Source organism: Lolium perenne, chromosome 6 (genome assembly GCF_019359855.2).
Source record: "Lolium perenne isolate Kyuss_39 chromosome 6, Kyuss_2.0, whole genome shotgun sequence".
Lineage (NCBI taxonomy): Eukaryota > Viridiplantae > Streptophyta > Magnoliopsida > Poales > Poaceae > Lolium > Lolium perenne.
In genome coordinates, this window is record NC_067249.2 from 199,412,686 (window position 1) to 199,432,231 (window position 19,546).

At 46.6% G+C, this 19,546-nt stretch overlaps 1 pseudogene; it reads right to left on the reverse strand.

Annotated features, from left to right (window-relative positions):
• Nucleotides 1–17,062: 17,062 nt before the first annotated feature.
• LOC139830100 (3-hydroxy-3-methylglutaryl-coenzyme A reductase 1-like) lies at nucleotides 17,063–19,001 on the reverse strand (annotated as a pseudogene).
• Between the last annotated feature and the right edge of the window lie 545 nt (nucleotides 19,002–19,546).

Here is a 19,546-nt window from a genome sequence, read left to right on the forward strand (position 1 = left end):
GCACGTAGGATTTTACCACCGTTGCGAGATCCGAAGTTGGGTAACTTGTGTCTGACCATCCATGTAGATCCCCGCCTTACGCCCACCTCTATCTCTACAATCCATGAGGTACCATCCATGGTGTACTCGTCATTCACACAACGATAGTTGCCGCCCACCGTGGGGCTCAAACCCATGACAGTTGGCGCCCACAGTGGAGCACGACGGTGACGAGCTCGCCGCCCATGAGGCACACAGCCGCATGCAGAGGTCAGCCTCGTCCTTGTGGCGTTGTCGAGAAAGGGATCGAGGCGGCGGAGCAAGGACATGAGGCGGTGGCCGAGGATGGAGGCGAAGACAGAGACAAGCACAAGGAGCGCAGTCAGAGCAGGAGGAGGCTGTCGGAATTCGGAGCAGGAGGTGCTCGAGGAGGGCAGACAGAGCAAGAGGATACAGAGACAAGCTCAAGGAGTACGACCGAAGAAGAACCTACGGGTGGGGAAATGAGGAAGATGAAGAGGAAAAGGGAGAGGGGGAAAGGAGGGGGCGGAGGAAGAGGGGAAAAGGAGGAGGAAAATGGAGAGGGAAAAAGGAGGACGAGGACGTGGGAGAGGGGAAAAGAAGGAGGGCTCTGGTTCAAATTAGAGTGAGGTTACCCATTTTCAAATTTGTTTTGCATTGAAATCTAAAACAATCTGAAAATGACCATAGGCCATTGAATTTGAATGTAACTTTTTCTGTATATGCTTTTTCATATAAAAACTTTTTCATCTAAGGTTGTATGTAAAATCCAAAGCCGTTTTACCGAAACATGGCACCATTTTACAAAAATATGTCAGAATTCATGTTTGTTATTTTTCCTTACAACTAGTTATATAACATATGGATATCTCAAAGGATTTTAAAAAATTATATTTATATAATTTTCTTTTATTTTTTCAAAACTGAAAAGACGATCCCTCGGTGGGAGGGGGTGGTGGTGCAAATTCGGCCTACACATACCGTCGGGGCACCAATCTAGTGCTATGCCAACAGTAGCAATATAACACCGACATACCACCATATTGGTGTGCCTGTGGCATGTGTAGGGCCTGGCCCACACTAAAGCGATAATTATTCCCAACGCACAAAATTGATGATACACCGGTGGTATTTGGGCAGCACCGACGCACCAATTAGGTGGCACGCCGTCACTATTTTACCACCGGCGTACCATCTATTGGTACGCCGGTGGTAACCTAGTCCTATAGCCTATTTTCTATTAGTGACCCTACTATCTCTAGCAGTACATATAGCCACACATGCCATTTCCTCGGTTGCACCTCGCACAAGCCTCTCTCCATAAAACAACCATAAATAAAGTTTTCCACGGGCCTATTTGGGAGGTGCTTTCAGTACCATGGGAAGCAGCTCTAGCCCTACTTGTTTTTCAAAAAGGAGGCAATAGCCCGAGCCTCCGGATTGATCCATGCGGCCTTTTATTTATTTATTCAAAAATTGAAGTCTTTCCAAAAAAGTACATCATGGTTCACACAGGGTCGATACATGTATCAACCATCTAAAAATAGAGAAAACATGAAACAATTCTTCATCATCATGTTAATCTATGATCAAAACGCCAGCTGCATTGGTTGTATATATCCCGAGCAACCATGCATATCGAGCCGGTTGCACCCGGTAGCAAAATGATGTCACCTCGACCACATACAGATCCAATGGGTAGCCAGTGGTTTAACATGCATAAAAGAAGCTTTTACCGTGTTAAAGATATAGTAATTAGTCACATTTCAAATATCCCAAAGTAAAGCATAGACACCAACTCGGATTTGTACTTTATCTTTCTTAGCGAATCCGGCTAGCTAATTTCCAAAGAAATTTGTAATATTCTTTGGGAGATTATATTAAAGTCCATGTGCACAATACGTCATACCACTTTCGCTAGCGGGCAAGTAATTAATAAATATTGTATTGATTCATCTTGATTACAAAACAACATTTTTTTTACTACCATGCCAAATCCTTTTGGCCAAATTATCCTTCGTGAGTAGGCCGGACTTGACGATGAAGGAACCACATAAAAAATCCTAATTTACAGAGAAACCTTAACTTTCCATAGGTATTTCCGAACAAATCTAGTGTGATCATTCATATAATCTAATTATATATAGTGATTTGACTGTGAAAGAACCACATGTTGCTATCTTCCAAGTAAACATATCTCGTTGTCCGGTTAGGTGCATGATCATTAGACGATGCACTAAGTGAATATATGTATCACCTGTAGTATTAGACGGTGCCTGCCTAAAACCTATGTTTAATGGCACTGGGGACATGACATTGGCCAATGAAACTTGTTTTCTTTGGACAATATTATATAAATATGGATAATTGATGAGCCACCGGTATTCACCTAACCATGTATCTTTTCCAGAATCTAGTATTCTCGCCATCTCCTATAGTGAAAAAAGCCAATTCAAAGAAGTCATCTTTAACTCTCATAATCCCTTTCCAAAATGGTGAGTCGGAGGATTTTGCCTTTACTTGCCACAAAGATTTTGAGTGTAAGTATTTAGGTTGTATGAGCTCTTCCATACTTCTTGCTTAGATAAGAGTTTTAATAAACACTTGTCATTTATCTCCAAAACCTTCCCTCCCCCCCTTGGTATGCAAGTGATATGCCTCCGAGTAAGTCTATGCTTCTTCTTTTGACCATCACGACCATCACTTTGCCAGAACAATCTTGATCTATAAAAATCCAGTCTTTTCTGTGCCTCTATGGGTATTTCAAAGAAAGATAGCATAAACATAGAGAGGTTTGTTAGCACTAAACTGATAAGCACCAGTCGATCCCGATCGGAAAGAAGTTTACCCACCCAACTTGCGAGTATTCTCTCAAAACGGTCTTCCACCAGTTTCCATTCATCATTTTTTTAACTTTCTAAAATGAATAGGAATACCCAAATATCTAAGAGGTAAAGGGCCTAATTCGCAACCGAAAATATTTCTATAATCCTCTTGTGCATATTTCGCCTTGCCAAAACATAATACTTCACTTTTGTGAAAGTTAAAAAAATGCTGAAGTCCATGGATCATTTCAAAATGGCCATTTAGGATCGAATCCTTTCATGCATAGAACTTGTAAAATGGCCATCCAAAATAGATCTTAGGTAAAGCACCGTCCATTTTCTTTTTATGAAGTCCATGGGTCATTTCATGCAAAACCAGTACCCTTCTAATATATGTCTTCCTGGCATACATGCTATTTGAGTTGGTCTAATAACTAAATGTGCAACCTTGTTACATGGTTTGTACCACCTTTTGTGAAAATTTTAAAACTTAAGTTCAGCAAACATATTTGTTGAATCTGAACTGCATTTTCCTTTTTAGGAAGCAGGGTAATGGTGCCATAGTCGAAAAAGAGGAAAATCCCCTTGTTGGAATTTCTCAAACAATTTCATCAGGCCATTTTTAATAACCTCAAAGAGCCAATTTTGCAACCAAACACACACTCAGTTCGTTATTTGGGGTGGGTGTGGATACATGGAGTGAGCTGGTTTCTATGCCATTTGCACTGATCTCTAGTAGTAGCTCATTTGTGTAGAGCATGGCCTCATGCTTCTGATTTCTACTACTAGTAGTAGTTTTGCACCCTGGCAGTGCATAAATAAATTGATTAACCATGTTCATATCAGATCGTGCTACTAGCTAGCTAATCCAACATGGTTTGAACACTAGGCCGTCCTCAATAGCTTGTCAAGCAATACATGACAAAGCATAGATCGCTAGCTAGCTTAGAGGGACAAGAGGTTGGACCAGATCATAGGTTTGGAAGAAAATAATGGGGTGGAGGTGGACAAAGGCTTAGGGATGATGTCGATATCAGTCTCCAGTACGTGGCCTTTAAAATACCGAGCAGTTGCGCCAAAGTGTTAGAGCTAGATGACGCCTGACGTTGTGGGTTTAACCCCATTGTTTTATGAGTTCAAGCTTATGATTAACTTATCTTCGGGAGTATTGTATTGCATCGGGACTCGGGAGTTGAGCTAGATGCCCGGCCGGGCCAACTCGGCTACACTTGTATACGCGCTTCGATGTGAAGCCTTGCCGCAATGGCGACAAAAACTTGTGCCCGATGACCTAATTCTTCTCACTGCAGTGATACATGTTTTTTTTGTTGTGAAATGTATATGTGGATTGACTAGCCCTTTCCATCAATTCGGACTTTTGGTTCAAGTGGCTAGTGCATGAAGCTTAATATGGTATCAGAGCCCCCAGGTCTCAAGTTCAAATCCTGGCTTTCACATGGTTTTCGCAATTAAGCCTAAAAATTGTTGTTGCCACCCTCTTTAGCCACCGCTGATGCCCTGTTTCAGTGTGCTCTTCTTCTTTCACGTGTTGACTTTCTCTTCTCCCGTCACACGCGAGTGGGGGTGTTGTGAAATGTATATGTGGATTGACTAGCCCTTTCCATCAGTTCGGACTTTTGGTTCAAGTGGCTAGTGCATGAAGCTTAACATTTTTATTAAATATTCTATTACCAATAGTATTAGTTTCGTCCTTAGTTTGGTAGGCCAGTGTTATGCAGAGACTCAAACGATGAAGTATACCAGGCAACACTGCGCCTCGAGAGGCTTGGAAACATGAGTTACATATACTGAAATTCTTATGGTATTCCATTCAAACTTTTTGAACAGTAAACTGCACGTGAAATACTACTCCATCAGTTCCATAAATCTTGTCGTGATTGTAATTTAAATTTTAATAAAAACAACGGCAAGAATTATGAAACGAATATAGTAGGGAATAGTTCAAAAAAAGAAAGAAATACTTCTAACTAACAAAACCTCTCGTCGATCGGAGCTGGGCACACGTATGTATCAATTCATGGATATGCCTAAACAGATGCTGTCAATTGTCATACATGCTAGAGCGCCCTATTGCTCTGTTCTCTTATCCTCTCCCGTGCTACAGTCGAGAGAGGCGAAAGGGAGGTTGTCCAGGTCCCTCGCTCCGCCGACGGCCGGTCCGCCGGTCCCCTCCCTCTCCGGCCGCCGTTGAGGTGGTGGGAGAGTGGGGGGACCTCGGATCCGTGTCTTAGGCGTGTAGATAGTAGGGTAGGGTTTCCGGGCGGCGCTGGCGAGGTGGTGGCGGCGGCGGCGCTCTGGAATAAAGTTGCCGGATCTTGTTCCCCATCTCGGCGGTGCTCTGTGGGGTGCTGCCGACGAGATTCCGGCGTCGGTCTCGCCGGTGTTGTCCTGGCGTGGGGGACTTCATCGCTTGGCGTGTTTTGGTCCTCCCGGCTTCTTCCTCGCGCTGCCGTCGCCGTCGGCTCCTGCGGCAGCAGCAAGCTTGTGGAGGAGGGTGGCGACGGATCTGGTCTTCCAGATCCTCGGCGTCCTGTTCATGGAGTCCGGGCGCCTCGGTCTGCAGAGGCGGGTCTCCAGCTGCTCCCCGTGTTGTTCGTGGTGCTATTGCAGGCCTGGAGGCTGGCTCGGGCCGGTGTTCTTGGCCTGACTGCCGGTGAGGTTCGGGGTGCTGCCCCCGCCGATGTGGCTTTGGCCTTTGCTAGATCCCGGCGTCCGCGTCGGGTGGATACTGCGGCGACTTCAACGAGGAGTTCTCCTCTAAAGTTCCTCCCCGGCGACTCAGCTGCAGCTTGTGGGGGCTTCTTCTCTCCTTCCGGCGAGGATGTGGCTCCGGTGCGGGCGGCAGCGGATCGTCTTTGGCGCAGAAGATCCCAGGGACCTAGTTGTTATTTCTTTCTTTTCCAGGGTTCTTTCTGTATTTCGGGGACAGCTGTCCCATGTCTGGACTGTTCTTGTATTTTCCTTACTTAATATAGTTCAGATATTTGGATCAAAAAAAAAAAATTGTCATACATGCTGGACAGCTAGCTTAAGCAGCATGCATGTTCCAAGGGAGCTGAACTTTCCTAACTACAACATGATGATACACATATGCAGTCGTGCAGCCGATTAATCAGAATATGTATAGGGAGTTGTCCTTTTCCCTCAATCAACCCGCCGCTCGATTGTATTATTGATAATTATCCTTCTTCGGTTGAAGGAATGATCAACTGACTGATTGCTTTCTCAAGGTCAAATACATATATAAAGCACTGCAAGCATACCTGAGGTAATATATATACATACTAGGTCAAGTTATACTTAATTAGAACTAGATAAACTAACAATCAATTCAGGTATATAAATTCCAGTTCACAGAAGCATATACAGAAACAGTTCGATGCTAAACAGATCATGTTCCAAATAGTCCAAATCTGCATCTCAGCTTGAGCATATTTATCTCCTCACTTGCTTGGATACTGTTCTTAATTATCCTCGGCAGGGAAAACTTGCCGGTGGGCAAGGAGTATTTTGGTTTTCGGAATATCGGTCGAAATACCACGCAAGATCTTCCAAACGAATTTATAAGCTTGTCTAGAATTTAACACGGATCTCCAAATTTGAGAAAATTTTGGCAATTTCGTCTGATACAATTTTTCTCTCTCGGTGGTAACCGGTTTTCGACGAGATTTCGGAAATTATGGCCAAGAAAAAGTATCCATGGTCTTGCTTGCTTTACGACCAAATCCAGGCTGATAGAGGAGACCATTCTTTACAGCCTGTTCTTAAAGCGCCTGTTAACCAAATGTCATGCTGCATATGCCTAGCCAGTACTAGTACTATCCCAGTACCATATTAAGTTAAACATCAAGAAAGCCTGTCACGGCGGTGGTGATTAAAAAGTTGAAGGCCGTAGCTTTCGTTCAGCAACATCCGATCCTTTCCGTACGTGCGTGCATGCAGCATTGATACATGCATAAACTTGTACTGTACTGCAGAACGAACTATATATGCAAATGCAGAGGTTAGCGAAGTACTAGTTCTCTCACTGACGATGCATCATGGGCTCGACCATTTCGGGAAGAAAGGCGGCATCTTTTCTGGGAACTACTCCCTGCCTGCTAGAAGGACATACTTACCAGATAACTTAATTCACATCATGCTCGCATAATCCCCGGCTTTATTAGCTACTGATCAGAATTAACCCACATCGGAGTGCACTGAAAGAAGCCGAGATTAGACCGATAGACAGGACATGCCACAACGCAATTAATTAATCACAGCTTGATTCACTAATTAATCATGCTAGCCCGTGAAGCTTGCTCTGAACCAGCGAGCATCCAATGACAGATCGGCCGATCAATTTTATAAACTGACGGCAGGCTAAAGATCGATTAAAGTAGCGAGCATGCAAGTGGGTTAAGGGATTAGATTAAGTACTCCGTAGATTAGATTAGATCAGATCATCATCAGAGCTCGCATTAAGATAATCCCCGCGCGGCGCTCTGTCTCGCCGTCGGTCTACGTCTAGCATGTGCCGTCTCCAGTGCTTGTCGCGTTGCGTCGTCGGCGGCGACGATCGACGGCCCCTGGCTCTCCGTCCGGACGGTGGTTAGCTCAGCTAAGCTAGCTGCAATGATAATTAATCTTAAACAAGGGGGTCTTTTACGGTAGGGACAGAGACGCGTCAACCGTCCAGCTACACAGATCTAAGGGCTGAGATTGATCAATACTTGTTATGCAAAGGAGTAGTATTTTTTCACAAAAGAGTAAAATAGGTAAATTCCTGCCCATTAAAGGGTACTTTCAGGATATAGAAATTTAACCACCGGTTAGGTTGGAGCCCCGATCCCATTCCATTCTGTAGACAAACGGATTCTCTTCACTTGCCATCTATTTTCGTGTCAAAAAGGTTAGAAATGCCACGCGGCCACAGTGACTGCCGCTGTATCCTTATATAGCACGTGACATCAGTTTGTTTTCCACCGGAAGTGCTAAAATGCCACGCGCAAAGAGTTGCCAAAATCGCCCTTGGGCAGGGGTGTTAAAATGCAGTGCCATAAACACGATTTTGCAAAGAAATAGCATAAAACAAGCTCTAGAAAATATGATAAAGCTAGTTTAGATAGTAGAAGAAAATAGAGATAGTTTATATTTTACAAACTAGTGTAGATAAAAATAAACCTAATCTAAAAACTCGACATCGGACGAATCCGGTGTCGTGGTCGACACTGAAGTCGACGAGAACATGTCAGCCCAACGGGGGTTATCCTCGGAGATGGTCATCGGACCAGCCATCTACGCCTCGATGAAGGCCCGCCTCACCGCCTTGTTGGCCATCCGGGCGAGGCTGACCTCCTCGCGGCCGTCTGCGCCTCCTTGCAGTCGCAAAGTGCTTCTTCTCGGCCGCGACACCCTCAGGGAAGCCGGCCGCCCACTCGAGCAACACATGCTCATCCCGCTCGGCGATGAGAAAATGGCGCTCCAACTCTCGCTGGTGCGCTGCTCCTCTTGCGTGATATATAAGGCGCGGCGGCGGTGCGAGGGCCTTGGCCTACTGGCGCGTCCACACGTCATGGAAGTTCATCGTCTGACACGGGCGCCCGAGCCGCCAGGGCAGGGCGTCGTACGCGTGCGCCGCCTCGTGCGCGGTCTCAAACTTTCCGAGGCCGATGCGCTCGTCGCCGGTCCGGATCCCCACGTAGGAGGCGTCATTGGGGTGCCCGTGGACGCCGCAATACCCAGAGCTCGAATGGCGTCGCGACTACATTGCGGTGGCGCGATATCTGTGGGAGGGGGAAGCGCACGCTGAAATGCCAGACGGTTGGAGGACACGCGTGGCACTTCTTTTATATAGCACGCACCGGGGCATGAAAGAAAACGTGTGTGTCACCGCTTTTTCATACGCACGGTAAATGTTTTAGCGCGCACAATTTTGCCGCGCCTGCCGGCCACACTGCAAATTAGTAATTATTTTAGCGTACAATCCATTTAGCGTCTGCGTTGAAGTTGCTCTTAGCGGATGCATTGCGCAAGATATTTTTTATACACGCGATTGATTCTCACTGAGGCAGTCGATCGATGGTTTTCACGTACGGAAAGGCACGTGCATGTCAGCGGATGGACGGGCGTTTTGGAAGAATCCATCATTACCCCTAATCTGGCCAAGTTGCCCTTACACGAAAGGAAAATATGGAAAGATTACCTGCCTAAATTACACTTGCTCAATACTACTCGTCCATAGGACTAGTGATTTGTACCGTAAAAAGCCTCTAAACAAGGCGTCTCTGACTTTAGCGCTCGAGGCTCGATCGGCTGTCAAGGAGCCTGGCTGCCTTTACTTTGCTGGGTGATTGGACTGGGAATGAAGTGACGCGCCAACTTGCCAACTAACAGGGCGGGGCGGCGGTCTTAATCTGGCCATGGCCTAATCCGGGCTAGATACATGCACGCCGCTCGCTTAAACTCAGCTCGATGGCCGGCCAGCTCCCGTGCGCTTGCATCTCCATCTCCTTGTCATTTCATGGAATTATGTGTCCCTCAATTTCGAGATGTCCTTGTCTAGTAGAACTACTAGTAGTAAGAGTAATCCAACCCAGTGGTTCTCCATCGATCTTTAATCACATTGATGGATCTGGTTTCAGCAAGTCAGGTTTTTCCTCTTATCGGCGTTGGAGTTACTTTCCTTGATAGAATTGTATAGAGTGATCCCTGTCCAATGTCGTTAAGTAGTTATACCCCTCTTTTCCAAATTAGAATGCATATTAGTTAGATGAAGAGATACGTCTAATCTTGCAGGACAGAGTATGGACAGCTGACTGACTGAAGAGGAGAGGTTCGCCAAACTGTGACCTATGTCACAAGTGTAAGAGGGAACCTGCAGAGACAATGGCACACGTTATGTTTCAGTTTGCGTGTCTTGAATGGTATGTTCGCAGGTCTGGGCCTTGACCCGTCTGTCACAAAGTCACAACCACTTGGGCTAATTTGGGCTCCGTCGAGAAGTGGCGGTTCTCTCTCTCAACACGCATGACACTGGAAGAAAAGCAATGGCGACGCTCACCATGTTGGTATCATGGGGCAAAGTGGCAAACACAATAGTCGGGTTTTTAGGAATTCTAGCTCTATGCCTACCTCCGTATCAAGAAAATCTAGAATGAGGCTGCAAATTGGGCAATTGCCGGAGCTATACATATTGACCTACGCCATGCCACGAGTGTAATTGTAATTTTTTTCCCTTTAGGCTTCTTTGGTTGCCGTTGAAACTCCCCTTAACTAATGAAGTGAGGCAAAGCTTTTTTCCTCCGTTTCGAAAGAAATAGTTTTAATCAAAGTCAAACACGATAATCTTTCACTAAATGCGTATAAAATAATACTATCAATATCTACAACATCGACTTAGTATTACTTAAACTATCATAAAATATATTTTTATATTATATGTGTTTGAAATTATGAAGTTAATATATTTGTACATATAGTTGGTCACACTTTATAAAATTTGACTTTGATCAAAACCAATATGCATTTTAAATTGAGAAGGAGGAGTAATAATTTGGTTCTGATTAATTAATGGAGTCTTGCTTGTGCTAAAACAGACATCGGGGCCGGAGAGTAGAAAACTGGTTGTTCAGGGGTATCTTCAGGATGAGTACCTACGAATATGATCCTGCGCTCTGATTCAAAGTCTGACGAAATCGCCATGGATATACTAGATTAGTACTACAGTAGTTGAAGCATGAAATAAGAAGAGGCCAAGAGGACACTTGTCGACCAATGGAACCTCTCTCTTCTCCAACCTCGCAAAAGAAATTCGTGTTGCATTGCATGATGTAGGGCAGCGAGGAGCAGTGGTTGCACCGGGAGCGGGGCGCGGCGGCACGTGGGTGTGTTAGCCGGCGGCGGGGTCAGGCGCACACGTGGGGGCGGCCCCCGCCGTGACTGGAGCAGAGCAGGGAAGGAGAACCGGAGATGTCGCGTCGGATCTTTGACGCCGGAGAGCGACGGATGGGCCGCCCCCGCGAGGCGAAGCGAAGGGTGGCGGGCCGCCCGCCCCACGTGACGGTGCCGGCGACCGGCGAGGCTGCCGCCACCGATCGATCATCTGCGCCCGGGGGTGCCGTCACGTCAGCGAATTGCAGCCATCGCCATCGCTTGCCATGGCAGCGCACCGCGGAGGATTCATGGGCTCCGGAATTCGCCCAGCGAGCGGCTGAAACCACGCGGCCCACCGTGTACTATGGCCCATCTGCGTCTTGCATTGTAGCCCGTTTGCTCTTGATTCGTCTTTTTTTTTTGAAGTACTTGACTCGTCTTTTCCAGTGTCTGCATTTCTACTCCTGTTTGCTACCAGTACTAGAAGAGTAAGTAAGCTCAAATTAAATAAAAAAAACTGATACGAACTTTGTACTAGTAAGTACGGACGGAGATCTTGTACAGCGTGATGATTCTGTTCCATATATTCTCGCTCCTTGCATGAGAAAGCGAGGCGCACTAATTCGTTTTGTACTTTAAAAAGCAAACAACGATTCTCCAAGTTATTCGTAGTGCCGCGCGAGAACCAGCAAGGTCGGCGAGGACATTCGTTTGACAAAACACAGAAAGCGGCAGCGATTGGTATTGGCAACGATATTTCTAACCGAAGTATGTGAGCTCAAGCCTCAAGGCATATTTAACCTTAAGCAAGGAGCACCGTTGCCAAATGAGCAAAAAAAAAAAATTCAAAGAACAGACTTGTGATTTAATATCAGCGAAATCGAACATGGACACTGAGAGCTTCATGCTCATGGGCGGCGCTGGGTATTCCCCTGTCTTCCCTGGAATACCCAAGATTTTGATGGAAAAAAAATGTGGATATTTGGCCCAGCCCAACAAGGCAGAAACCAAGCCATCGACTGCACGCACGCAATCCCCTTTCGCTCGCACCTCACAGCACGCACGCGATGCATGCCCCACGCCCCATGACCGCCGCCGGAGATGCATGGCCGACATGTGTCTGCAGTATCAGTTCTACTCCAGGGAAGAGGCCGCTTCGTCGTTATGAAGATCCTACGATGAGAACGAAGCGGGCGAGCGGATGGCCAAGATGAGTTGTGGTCATTTCTGTCTTTTTACTTTTACTGAGTTGTAATAAAGTGAACCTAAACTGGCTATGTATAGCCTCCATGGTGGGACGACAGTGCCATCGAAAAACATATGAACTGAACCCTATTTTCCCTGTCTCCTTTTACTTCGCGTAGATGTATCTTAGATAGGAAAATCCCCTTTTCATAGTGGGGTCTCCGGTACATGGAGTAGTTCTTGTTCGATTTCCATCTAGGATCTGACAAATTGGTATCACACCAGATATGGCATGGCAGCATATCACCATGGACTTCATTGAAGGACTTCCTAAATCCCAAGGCAAGGAAGTAATTCTTGTGGTAGTCTACAGGATGACAAAAAGTGCTCACTTCATCACACTTGCGCATCCATATTCAGCACATTCTGTGGCGCATGCCTTCATCGACAATGTGTTCAAGCTACATGGACCTCCCCTCAGTATTGTAACTGACAGAGACCGCATCTTCACAAGTGATCCGTGGTAACAAGTCTTCAAGTCAATAAACATCAAGTTGAAGCTGAGCATGGCCTATCATCCTCAAACGGACGGCCAATCCGAACTCGTGGATCAATGTCTTGAAACCTACCTGTGTTGTATGGTTTTCCGGTATCCAAAAAAATGGGCAGCCTGGATTCCTCTTACTGAGTGGTGGTACAACACCACTTACCACACATCGCTCAAAGTTTCCCCATTCCAGGCATTGTATGGCTATGCACCTCCTCTAATTAATGAAGTGGCAATACCAGGACCATTGGATGCTGCAGCACGGGATTTCCTCCAGGAAAAGCAAGAGATGCTCACGAGAATAAAGGAAAATCTTACCCAAGCCCAGGCAAGAATGAAGCGTTATGCAGATGCAAAAAGGACTGAAAGATCCTTTGATCTTGGTGATATGGTCTATCTCAGAATGCAGCCGTATAGGATGGCTTCTTTCGGTCTATGCCAATCGATCAAGCTGACAAGTAAGTACTACGGTCCCTTCCGTGTACTTGAGAAGATTGGGTCATTGGCGTACAAGCTACTCCTTCCTGAGGGTGTTGGAATCCATCCTGTGTTCCATGTCAGTCAACTAAAGAAACATCTAGGTCCTCGTGCAGTTCCAGAACAAGGGCTATCGTTAGTTGCTGATGATGGGAAGATAAGAACTGAACCTTTGCAAGTGTTGGAGACCAGATCGCTGCCTAGAAACAAAATTCTAGTTACACAATGGCTCATTGAGTGGCAGAACTTACCAGCTGAAGATGCATCTTGGGAGGATGCTAACTTCATCAAAAAGGCATTCCCAGCATTCTATTACAACACAATCAAGTCCTGGTTTCCAGACAATCACAATTCACAACACAACTTGAGGACAAGTTGATTCTCTCCAGGGAAGAGGCCGCTTCATCGTTATGAAGATCCTACGACTGAGAACCCTGAAGCGGGCGAGCAGATGGCCAAGATGAGTTGTGGTCATTTCTGTCTTTTTATTTTTACTGAGTTGTAATAAAGTGAACCTAAACTGGCTATGTATAGCCTCCCTGGTGGGACGACAGTGCCATCGAAAAACATATGAACTGAACCCTATTTTCCCTGTCTCCTTTTACTTCTCGTAGATGTATCTTAGATAGCAAAATCCCCTTTTCATAGCGGGGTCTCCAGTACAGGGAGTAGTTCTTGTTCGATTTCCATCTAGGATCTGACAATGCAGCCCGGAGCAGCGGGCGACGGCTCCGCGCCAGCCGCGGTGGCGCCCCGGCCCCGCCCCCCACCGACCCGCGCCCCTCCTCCCGTCCGCGCCGCCCCACGCCAGCGTCCCTGAGCAGCGCTGAAGGTACGGCCGATTTCCTCAGTTCCTTGTCCCCAATTTCGTTCATTGCTTGCTTCCTAGAGAAATCATCCACTCCTACTAGCTTCGTAGATGCAAGTTTTTAATTTTCTGTTTTTCTTCTTTTACTGTAGAAAAAGAAGAGTGGTATTGTTGTTTTATTCATATATTGATAGTACTATGGTGTTTGATTCATATACTACATTTAGAACAAAAAAAATTGGGCGGAATACCCAGGCGCCATTTCCTGGCGCCGCCACTGTTCATGCTGCAGACAAAATAGGCATAAAATAGGAACAGTAGCATCAACCGCAAATTAATCCTCATAATTTGATCTGCCGCTGCTCTGGAGGGAGCCTAAACAAGTCTCAGCTCAGCGCGCTTAATCAGCAGCATGTACATGCAAGCCTCTTTGCTCTGCTGATTTGCTCGTCGACAAGCTCACCGTTTGCCAGTTCTCCTCTCTAAATATGGTCAGCACTGGATGGATCCTAGGGGGCAGAGCAGCCTTGGCAAACATCTTTACTCGATCGGTTGAACTTCATGTGGCTCACTTCACAAGCTGGTCAGCGGCTAGAGCAGCGAGGCCGGGGGAGAGATAGCTCGCCGCCAAGTACACTACCCGCTACAATGGTGGCCAAGCAGGTTCAGACATGCGGCCTGTGAGGCAAGAGTGCATGACAGACAGGTGCCGCCCCCAATTGCACCTACCTTTTTTTTGAGAGGCAATTGCACCTACCTGAGAGCATGTCTAACAGGTCCCGTATTTTTTCGCCCCTTAAAACGCGAGTACAGGGCCCTGTATTCACTTTTCGCCGGCCGAAAACTCGGACGATGCATGACCCGTATGTCTAAAGCGTAAAGAAGAATATTCCTAGAATATGCCAATTTTTTTCTTCTTCTTCCTTCTCTCTCTTTCTTCCTCCTCGTGCGTGCATCACGAGTTCTTCAAAACTGCCCCGGCCGCCCTGCTCAGCCCTGCCCGGCCGCCCCTGCCTGCCCCGGCACCCGCCGCCGGCCTGCTCCGCCGCCGGCCTGCTCGCCCGGCCGCCGCCGTCCGCCGGCCATGGCGCGCGCTGCTCCGGCCGCCGGCCGCCCGCTCGACTCGGCGGCCGCCTTCCCCGCTCGCCCGGCCGCCCCGTCCGCCACGGCCGGCCGCGCCCGCTCCCGCCCGCGCGCGCGAGCCATGGCTGGCCGCGCGCTGCTCCGCCCGGCCGCCCCTTCGCCCACGGCCGCGTCGCCCCGCTACGCCGCTCACCGGCCGCCGCCGGCCCGGCCGTGCCCGCTCGGCCGCGCCCGCTCCGGCCGTCCCCACGCCGGCCGCGCCCGCTCCCGCTCCGGACGCCCGCCATGGCCGCCGCCCGCTACAGTGCGCAGAAGCATTTACGAGCTGAAATTTCAGCCCGCCAAGGGTGAGGGGTTCGCCCTGTATTCACCCTCCCACCCTGTACTTGTAAGGGGCGAGGAGCCGCCCTGTAGCCAAAACTGTAAAAATTCGATACCGGGGGCTGATTTACGGGGTCTGCTAGACGGCCGGGTAGAGCTCTACCCCGTATATTGGCGGTTATTTTACGGGGTTGGGGTTTTTAAGGGGTCTGTTAGACCTGCTCTGAAGAAACAAAGACTGAACCCATTTAGCATGGACAGAATAATACGAGAAGACAACTACACTCGCTCCGTTCAAAAACAAGCAACTAGTTGTATTTGTTTATTTAGTTAGCTCTTTTTGTATCTTGTTTTTCTGTGGTGCTTTTCTCTAGCACCCTGATACTTTTGCCTTTTGTACTCTTATATAAAATAAATAAAATACACAGTGGGGAAACCCTCTGTTAAACCTCAAAAAAACAAGCAACTAGTTGTCTATATACAGAAGTATCTAGATGCATTTTAGTGTGTAAATACATCCGTATCTACACAAAGTTGGATCGCTTATTCCGATGTAGCACCAATGAAGGATTGCAGTGAGTTGTTAAAATAAGCCCTGAAACGAAGCTTGGTCGTTCCCCTTCCCCCGCTACAGTAGGGAGGGGCGATTTTCTGAAACCTTACCGGAGATCCACCTCGCTCGCCGTCGGGTCGCCGATTCCTCCTCCTCCGGCGGCCGCTCCGGCGGCGGGAGGGTGGGGAATCGTCGATCCACGGCTTGTACATAGTGTAGGACTCTCTAGGTGGCCTGCCGGCGGCGCTGAGAAGGAGGTGGTGTGGTCGGTGCGGCGTTTTGAGGCGGAGCTCGTCCTCTTCGACGGCGGTGTTCTTCGGAGCTCCGCGGTGGAGCTCTCGTCTTCCCGGAGCTTGCGGGTCTGCGGATCTGTGGAGCTTCTCAAGCCCTCTCCGGCGCCGGCGTGGCGGCTGGGCCGGTTCGTGCAGGTTATGGAGAAGGAGATGGAGCGAAGTCTCGCGATGGAGATGGAGGGCCGCGGTGTAAGCTCCCTGGAGCTGGCGTCCGGCGACTTCCCGGCCGCGGAGGGCCTGTACCTGATCCAAGCCATTGAGAGGTACGGCGGCGGCGGCGCGCCACCGGCGGCATCGTGCTCGACATCGACATCGGGATCCAGTGGCCTTATCTGTAATTTTTATCTTTTCAAGCTGGACCTTTCTGTAAGAACGGGACTTTAATATATTTCCTTTTTCCTCGCAAAAAAAAAAAAAAATGAAGGATTGCAGTGCCTTCACGATCGGATTACGGATTACGAGGCATGACCCAAAAGAGAACGATTCAGCTTCTGCACACTGAATACCTCGAAGCCTACCAAATCTGCTTCATAAGTGAATACCTAGAACATTTTGAACAACTTGCTTGCTGCCACAGTAGTTTATCATCACATGGACTTCTATTATTAATTTAGCCAAGGAAGGAGATCAAAACATACAAAATATCGGAGGATTTACAGTATACATATGATTCATTCATAATTAATTGTCTGATATTTAATAGGATTAGAGATGCAATTGGGTCACCCATTAGCATTGGCGGACACAGAAACTTTCGGAAGCCTGGATAGAGAAGCTTAAGATACTGATGGTGGTGAATACAAGGTTGCGCCGTGGGCAAGCCTGGGTGGCTCCAGGGGTGCTAGGTTCGTTCATGTCATTAGGTTCTGTATAACATGATCATTTTGGAAAAGTTAGTTCATGTTTTTGAATTAAAGAGGGTAGATACCCTAATGACTTTGTTGAACTGTTATATTATTGCAATCGTCAACGTGCACAACCAGAGAGCACAACACGAGCAGCGAAATTGAACATGAACACTGAACGCTTCATGCTGCAGACAAAATAAATAACTATACCGCATAAAAGGAATAGCAACATCATCACAAGTTAGTCTGGTATTCTGATCTGCTACTATAAAAGAGCCGAAAATGGGGGGTCTAATTTGTTACACAATACAAACATAAGCATCTGCAATGTCACGCAAACAAAATTACAATCACAAGCTGCACGATGAGTTAGGTGTTTTTCTCCACAAATTTATGCTAGAAACCCAGGCTGCGACTGACACTCGCAACCTGAGACGACCCTAGACAAGTCTCGCTCGCTTAATCAGCAGTATGTACAGGTAAGTCTCTCTACTCTGCTGATTTGCTTTGCTTGTCGACACGCTTGCTGTCTGGTGATTCTCCTGTCCAAATATGTTCAGCACTGGACGGGGGGCTGCTCAAGAAGCAGCCTTGGCAACATCTTTGCTGGATCGGTTGTACTTCATGTGGTTCTTCACAAGTTGGCCAGCGGCCAGAGCAGCGAGGAGGGAGAGCTCACCGGCGAGTACGCTGCCGGCTACAATGGTGGCCAAAAGTTTAGCGTTTGCGCCGGGTGACTCATGGTTGGAACCTTTCACACCAAGCAGGTTCAGACAGGCGGACTGTGAGGCAAGACAAGTGCCACCCCCAATTGTGCCAACCTGAAGAAACAAAAACTGAATAATTTAACATGGACAACTTAGTGTGAGAAGGTACTAATGAAGGGTTGCAGTGCCATCATGATCAAATTACTGATTATGAAGCATGACGCAAAAAAACACGAATGCTTGTGTGATTGGAGAAGCTTTTAAAGAAGTGGGGGAAGTAAAATGGATAAACAATATCAATTTCTAGCCCTCATATCTGAATGAAGAAATAGATAATGGGCAAGGCATCTTGGCTAAAGAATTGATCATTTCAATGACGATTGGTGATGACAGACTGCGCTACGATCTACCTAGAGTAGGAACTTGATTCCAGTTACCATGAACTGAAAGGAAAAAAGGATCACCTCGATGGATGGCATGGTCACAGAGATGTGGAGATCATTTCCTTCATTGAGCCTTCAACATGGTGATGCACTGTGAGCTTTCAACATTTTGCGCGGGATCCTGGCCAGTAGCGATGAATAGGGCAGTTACGATATTGCTTGCATGGGCATTGAAACCTCCAAGAGCTCCAGCTACAGCTGATCCAGCTAGATTCTTGACAATGTTAAGCTCGACAAGTTTTTCCACGGTGGTCTTTAGAACACTCTGTACAACACTTCCTTTAATTGTAGCCTCACAAACAACAGATTTCCCGCGTCCTTCTATCCAATTTACAGCAGTAGGCTTCTTGTCTGAACAGTAGTTACCTGATATACCCAAAGTTAATTCATTTTGCAAATGCCGGGCAGAGAACAATGGTGATAATAGGCACTATTCATCCTGAGCTAGTCCACTGTAAAATATATCGTAAATAAGACTACAATAAGTTTGCTCCAAGACAAAAGAAAGTTAGCAGGTTCATTGTTTTCCTTTCATCACATCAAGCTTCAATTGTACACTCAAGGTATTTAAGCTAACAGGAGATGAGTACATAGGAAAAAATCAAGTCCACCTAATAACATATACTATTCGAACAAGTTTCTCATGTTACAGCTTAACCAGACGGGGATAAAAAATATGTCTTGAATGCATTGATCAAATAATTCTTTCAGTGTGTCATGCCTGTTGCCCAGCATTCTACTAAGAATTCCAGAACAACAATGTTTTAGTTATCTTCTAAAAGGATGTATTGGTTTGCAAAGAAAGAATGTAAAATTAGCTGCAGTTTGACATAAAAGAGGAAAGAGTTGAAACCAGAAATGCTGATGACATCCATGTCGGGGAAGTTGTTCAGCAGATATCCCAAGACATTCTCGACACCTTTGGACACCATATTCATCCCCATAGCATCACCAGTACTGCAGGTAAACCTCATGTAAATGTTTCTTCCAGCTAGTGCACACTGAATACCTTGAAGCCTACCAAATCTGCTTGATCTGTGGATACAGAACATTTTGAACAACTTGGTTGTTAAACTTCTACAAAAGTATTATTAATTCAGCTAAGAAATGAGGTCAATGAAACATACAGAATATTGGAGGATTTATAGCATAAATATGCTTGATTCATAATTAATTGATATGTAATAGGATAACAAGCTTCAGTACTGATGACAGAAATCACACAAGGAGTAAAAGACGTTTGCAAAAATGCAACTAGTGTTCAAACATTTGCACCAAAGGAGCAAGACACTGTATAAGAACCAAAGAGCCATCTGTTTGGTACAAATAACAGCCCAGGTCTCTAACCTGTGAATGACTTGACAGATAAAAACCAAAGGATCAAAATGGGGGAAAGCTTAGATATGGTCATAGGGAAAGCTTAGATAAGCTTACATAGTAGAAACTAATGTATTTTAGAAATCAAAGTAAATGCAGAATTAGGAAAATATACAATGCACCATTAATATGAAATGAGAGAACCCAAATGCTAAAACACAAGCTAATAAAGAGGCCATTCGTCAAACTTATTAGTACCAATTC